The sequence below is a fragment of the Humulus lupulus genome, chromosome 5 (assembly GCF_963169125.1).
Source record: "Humulus lupulus chromosome 5, drHumLupu1.1, whole genome shotgun sequence".
Lineage (NCBI taxonomy): Eukaryota > Viridiplantae > Streptophyta > Magnoliopsida > Rosales > Cannabaceae > Humulus > Humulus lupulus.
This window is the reverse complement of record NC_084797.1, coordinates 28,671,356-28,677,556: the sequence shown is the minus strand read 5'-3', so window position 1 is coordinate 28,677,556 and position 6,201 is coordinate 28,671,356. Positions and strand designations below refer to the sequence as shown.

The 6,201-nt window shown below is 29.4% G+C and overlaps 1 long non-coding RNA gene across 1 annotated transcript; it reads right to left on the bottom strand.

Annotated features, from left to right (window-relative positions):
- Positions 1-2,118: 2,118 nt before the first annotated feature.
- Positions 2,119-3,737, bottom strand: LOC133780336 (uncharacterized). Its single transcript, XR_009869235.1, has 3 exons — positions 3,629-3,737; positions 2,976-3,012; positions 2,119-2,520 (listed from the first exon to the last, which is right to left on the bottom strand). It is a non-coding gene; the product is annotated as an uncharacterized LOC133780336 (long non-coding RNA).
- Positions 3,738-6,201: the final 2,464 nt, after the last annotated feature.

Genomic DNA, 6,201 nt, shown 5'->3' with positions numbered 1-6,201 from the left:
CAGTGGGACCATGGGCCTATGGAATCAAGTTCTAAGAAGTTATCATAAATCTAACAAATAAATTTACTAACTTATTAATTCCTCGTGACTCTACTAAAGACTCGGAATTACACTATTGAATTCATAGAATGCTTTATAAGCAATATAGATACATTATTAGTTATCCATTGTTACAACCATAATTATCACTCAATCATTTATAGAAGGTCTACAATGAGATGTGACTAAAATACCGTTTTACCCCTCATTGTATTTTATCCTTAAAACAATTAGTTCCTTGTAAATGATATTTCAGTAAACTAATATTAATTATTGAAATGAGATCTCTATCATTTAGCACCTTGAACCAAACTAAAAGGAAACCATCGTTTCACTTCTTCATCAGAAGTTATAGATGTTCATATCTATGACTAACACTCCCACTCAATTATACTACCGAGTTCCCAAGATGTAAGTGTTGGGAAACTTATACATGATCTTTATTTATTTTCATGTATATCTAATATTAAACAATTAATACGAGATAGCCTAAAACATATTTCTAAAATTGAATTCAAATAGAAATAAAGAATAGAATACTTACAGTATACACAGCGGAATGAAAGAGTCCTTCCTTCATTTTCTCTAACTCTTGTATCCTCTCTGTCGCAGAGTATTATCAAGAAACTGAATCGATCTTCTATTTCCTTCACAATCTTCCAATGTATCCTTAGAATCACCTAGACTAATGTGGGCAATTCTCAACACATGAGATAGATATAGAGAGAAGAAGAGAAAATAACAAAGAGGCTTAGAAAATGACTTGTGTTTAGAGAGAATCTAAAACTATCATAAAATCAGTGATTAAACTTATGTTTTGACTTCTCTCTAAGCACTCATTTTATAGACTCAATTAGGTCATTTAATTTAATTAAAAAAATCAATAAAATAATAGCCAAATTAAAGCCCTAGGTCGAAATTATCATGGGCTTTAGGCTCGTGAAATTTCCCATTTGATTATAAGCTCATTGGACTTAAAATCAAGGCCTACATTATTTTCTATTGATTTAATTAATTAAATAATTATTTAAATCCTTTATCAAATTAATTATTTATAATTTTAACCTTAATTTAAACTTATTTATTAATTTAGATACCAATTTATCTTAATTATTAAATCTGCCATAATTTCTCTTTTCTTCTCAAAATTACATAACCCTGTGAAACTATCCAAAATTGACATGGTCTACTTTGATAATTCTAATTGATAATTAAATCAATTAATTGAGACTATCTAGATGATTTTATCCAAAGTACAATGGGGACCATGGGCCTATGAAATCAAGCTCCAATAAGTTATCATAAATCTAACAAATAAATTTACCAACTTATTAATTCCTCGTGACTCCACTATAGACTCGGAATTGCACTCTTGAATTCATAAAATGCTCTATAACAAATATAGGTACGCTATTAATTATCCATTGTTACAACCACAATTTTCACTCAATCCTATATAGACGGTCTACAATGAGATAAGACTAAAATAACATTTTACCCCTTATTGTACTTTTTCCTTAAAACATTTAGTTCCTTGTAAATGATATTTCAGTAAACTAATTTAATTACTGAAATGAGATCTCTATCATTTAACACCTTGAACCAAACTAAAAGGAAACCATCGTTTCACTTCTTCATCAGAAGCTATAGATGTTCATATCCATGATTAACACTCCCACTCAATTATACTACCGAGTTCCCAAGATGTAAGTATGGGCTAGTCCGTAGGGTAAGCTGGTAACGAACAAGTCAAAGAACTCAAATAATACAATCAGTTAGAATACTAACCACTCAGAATTGAGATTGAATTGACCTATGGTCAACTATATGATATGACTAGAATAGATAATAACGGTATGTTTACTTATCCTATCAACTGTTAATATCGGTCAAGTCCGATGTAACAAATACATCCGATCTTATCTATTTTGCTAATGTTTTGGAAAGAACATAACACTGTGATGTGTAAGTAGAACATATCGTAGATTGACAAGTCAGTGTATGTAACGACCTACTTTCTTAGCATACATATATATAGAGTAAAAACAAATTTTAACATAAATATGACAATACTGAAATTCTGAATTTACAAAAACTTTATTAAACAATACATAAATAATGTTTATAACCTTAACCACACAATACTCACAACTAGATAAAAACTTTATCTTACATACAAATCTTAATACTTTTATAAATCATTTTCGTGGCGTTACTACACCTTAACGTAGAAATGAAAATGTATCCAACTGATAAATTGAAAAGCTTTATGTAAATTACAAAGTTCATGAAATACTTTTTAAAGCTTTAAGTAAATGATAAAGTTCACAAAATACTTTTAATGAAATATAATAAAACCAAGTTTCTTGTTTATTTATAAAATAGCATAGCAGAACTCCACTCCCTTCAGGTCAGCCCCATATGTACAGTCATGTTGGCCCCACGTATACTCATCAACAATTTATATTTGGGGTCTCTTACCTACAATACAAAACATTATCTGATGAGCTAAGGCTCAGTAAGTAGAATAACTACCTCATATGCATTAAAATAAACATGCAACATGCTATGTATTTTCTTTCTTTCACTTTCCTTTCTTTTGGGCCCTAGAGGATGCTGCTGCCGGCATTACATAGGGAATCACATTCCCACCTGAACATAAACATGATAATAGGGAATTTCTCCCTCATAAACATTCATTATATAGGGACGTACATCTCCCTCCTTACTTATTTGGGACTTAGGTCTCCCAAGCAGCACCTCTACTTTAACGCTTTCGGTAACTTGTCTGTGAACATTAAGCATGCTTATGCATAATAATTATAACATTCTTGAAAATAAATTATGCATAAGAACATGGCAGGATAACATATAAAGCATATAAATGCACATAAGACACATAAAAGACTTGTATTGTAGATGAGGATTCTACTTACCTTGCGTCTTGATAAAACAATCGAAATTGTTAGCTTCCTGATAAAAACACAAACTATTAAATTACATAAAATCTACATTATGAAATGTTAGCTTAATATTGTTATTATCCCATTTTTCCTGTTTTAGTGCTTATTTTATGTCCAGGCGTATGGTCATACTATAGTTGTCCATGACAAGGTCCTGATCTAAAAGTCGTGGTCATGGTCATACTGAAAAGTCCAGGTCATAATACTTGTCCATAATAATAGGGAATAAGGTCATAAGAGTCCATAATAATAGTCCAAAGTATGACCATAGCCTATATAAGTTTAGTATTATGAGGATACATAAAAAAAATAGTTCATATTTCAATTTTGGCATTTGTAAAATATGACGACATGGTAAAATAATCCATATATAAATTTTAGCATTTTAATGGCATAGTAAAGTAATCTATATAAATTTTGGCATTATAATGGCATGGTAACATAATCCATATATAAATTTTGGCATTATAACGGCATAGTAAATTAATCTATATATAAATTTTTGCATTATAACGGCATAGTAAAATAATCTATATATAACTTTCGGCATTATAACGGCATAGTAAAATAATCTATACATATATAATAACTAAATAACTGAAAAGAAAGGCTCGGGAAGAGCTTACCTAAAAGGTTTTCGTAGGCTAGCGTTACGGACAGAACTTCGCCTAGATCTCCGAGGTTTAGAACTTTAGAAGGATGTTAAGAATATTTTTGGGTAGAGTAAGAGAAAGGAAATGAGGTTTTTGTGATTTCAAGATGAGTTTTGGAAGGGCTATTTATAGGAAAAATTTGGGATACTATTCTAATAAAATATTAAAAATAATAAGCATAGTGGAATAATAACATATTCAAAATATCAAGCATAGTAATTTGCTTAAGTCATCAATGTGTCACTACTGCATCAACATGTGGAACCCATGGGGTGGACCCCGCTGTGGGACCCATGTGGACCCTACTGTGGGACCCACTATGAATAGTACCTGGTGAATAGTAAAAAATGAAAATTTCCCAATCTTCTTATATTACTTAGTCTAGCATTTTTGACTCACAAACTTTTCTGAAAAAGTTTCTCTAACACCCATAAATTAATTATTCCCACCTATTGGTTACTTCAACAACTTAGAATTGTTAAAATCCCATAATAGAAAACAACTACACCCCCAACGGTCATGAACACTATTCACCAACGGTCATAAACGGCTAGTTTTTGCCCTATAAATACTTGTTCCTTCAACCATTTATTTGCACAACTTCTTCATCTCTTAACCTTCTAGATAAAATTCATCATCAAAACATGAATTTCTCTTTATTTTTCATAACTTTAGTGATTGTTTGCTTGTATTTAGCATCATTCTATGGGTATTATACTAATGAAATGCCCATGAATGTTATAGTTGCATATTCATTAGTTATTCTTCCACTTTACTTAATAGCTCTAACATTCGGTTAGCATTGTAATGCACTCAAAAATGAATAAAAATATCTTCTCTTATCTTTCATAATTGTTATAATTTGTAAAAAGAAAAATGGGAGTTACAGTGTATATCCTGTGCACTAACTAATCTTAGAACTAACTTATTTTGAACATATAATCATATTTATATTCTACTATGATTACGTCACTATAAATACGATTAGCTATATGCTCGGGATTTAATAGAAGTTTATATTAAACAAATAATCATGAAAATAAAACATGTGAGCAAAGTGATTGACCAAGTCAAAAAATGATTTCTATTCTTTTATTGATAATAAATAAGATTACAAAGAAATTTTGTTTTAATTACGGCATAAAACCCCAACAGGATGTTCATATCAAGGTTATTTAAAAAAAAAAGACCGAATAAATTGATTTGAGGTTTTCTACATTTAACAATAATTTTATACCAATAAACCACTTTAATTATAGAGTTTATTATTGATAGCTCTATAAAATAGAGTTATTTAGCTCTATTTGTGCATTAATTTAGCTTTGTTCTCAAGTAATTTTAGTTTAATTTAGATAATTTTAATTATTTTTTAATATATATTAATTTTCATATTTTTAGATTAGTTTAAATTAATTTTTATAATTTTTGGATATTTTTTAAGATTTCCATTGAGTAATTAATTTACCTTAATTATGTGTAGTTTTGTAAAAAGGTAAATTGATTTAAAATGCTAATTTTTGATGTAGGATTTTTCAAATTGCAACAGTAATGCTGTAACATTTCAAGCACAGTAACTATTGAGAGGCCAATGTGGGAAACAATGCCAGCTGGTTATTTAATGAACTTTTCTTGATTTATTTGTTGAATTTTAGAAAAATAAAACCAACTGGGATATGATTAGAAGTGGTCCCAAAAGAGAAAAGAAGAGATCACACGCGGAATGGAGAAAAGCAGAAGTTTTCTTTTTATTTTTAGTGGCACCCTAGCTTTATAAAAAAGAAAACCCAGCCACCATTCTATACATTCTAACCATTCTTTTCTTCAACCATTATTGGAGAGAGATCCAAAAGATGAAGAAAAAGAAAAGAAAGAAGAAAAATAAGGAAATTGCAACGAAAATGAAGGACAAGAAGAGAAGAAGACCACTTGGGACATCAATTTGACTTGTTTTTCTTTACTTTTTTTCTCTTAGCATTTTAACTTTTTCTTTGTATTTTTAAGATTGTAGTTATGAGCTTAACTCTTAGTAGCTAGAATTGTTGATGAATTTTAATATGCAATTTTTGATGCTTTGTTAAGGATGTTAAATTTAATTTGAGGTTTTATTCATTCAAGTTGTTTTATTGTTGATCACCGATTGTGAGTAATCATGTTAATTTTAATAATAAAAATGTTATGATTAATAGACATAAGACTTGAATGGTGCAAGATTGTGCTCTTTAGATTGTGATTTGTAATGGTATATACATATATTGTTACCTTGCATAACTTAATGGAATTGGTGCTTCTAAATGTATCCTTGAACTTAGATTAACATAGACATATGCTTAGTTTAACTAAAGAATTAAAATCATAGTGACTTCAACGAAAGCCTGTGAACTTGTTTGGAATTCTTAGTTAGTAAAGTCGAGTTTGCTTTAGAATAACTGCGAACTTTTCACCTGATTGCATATTAAGAAGATTCAATAATTCTAGCTCATCATCATTATCTTGTTATTTTTGTTCTTTGTTTTAGTTACTTTCTTGTTTATTTCTTAGGATTAATC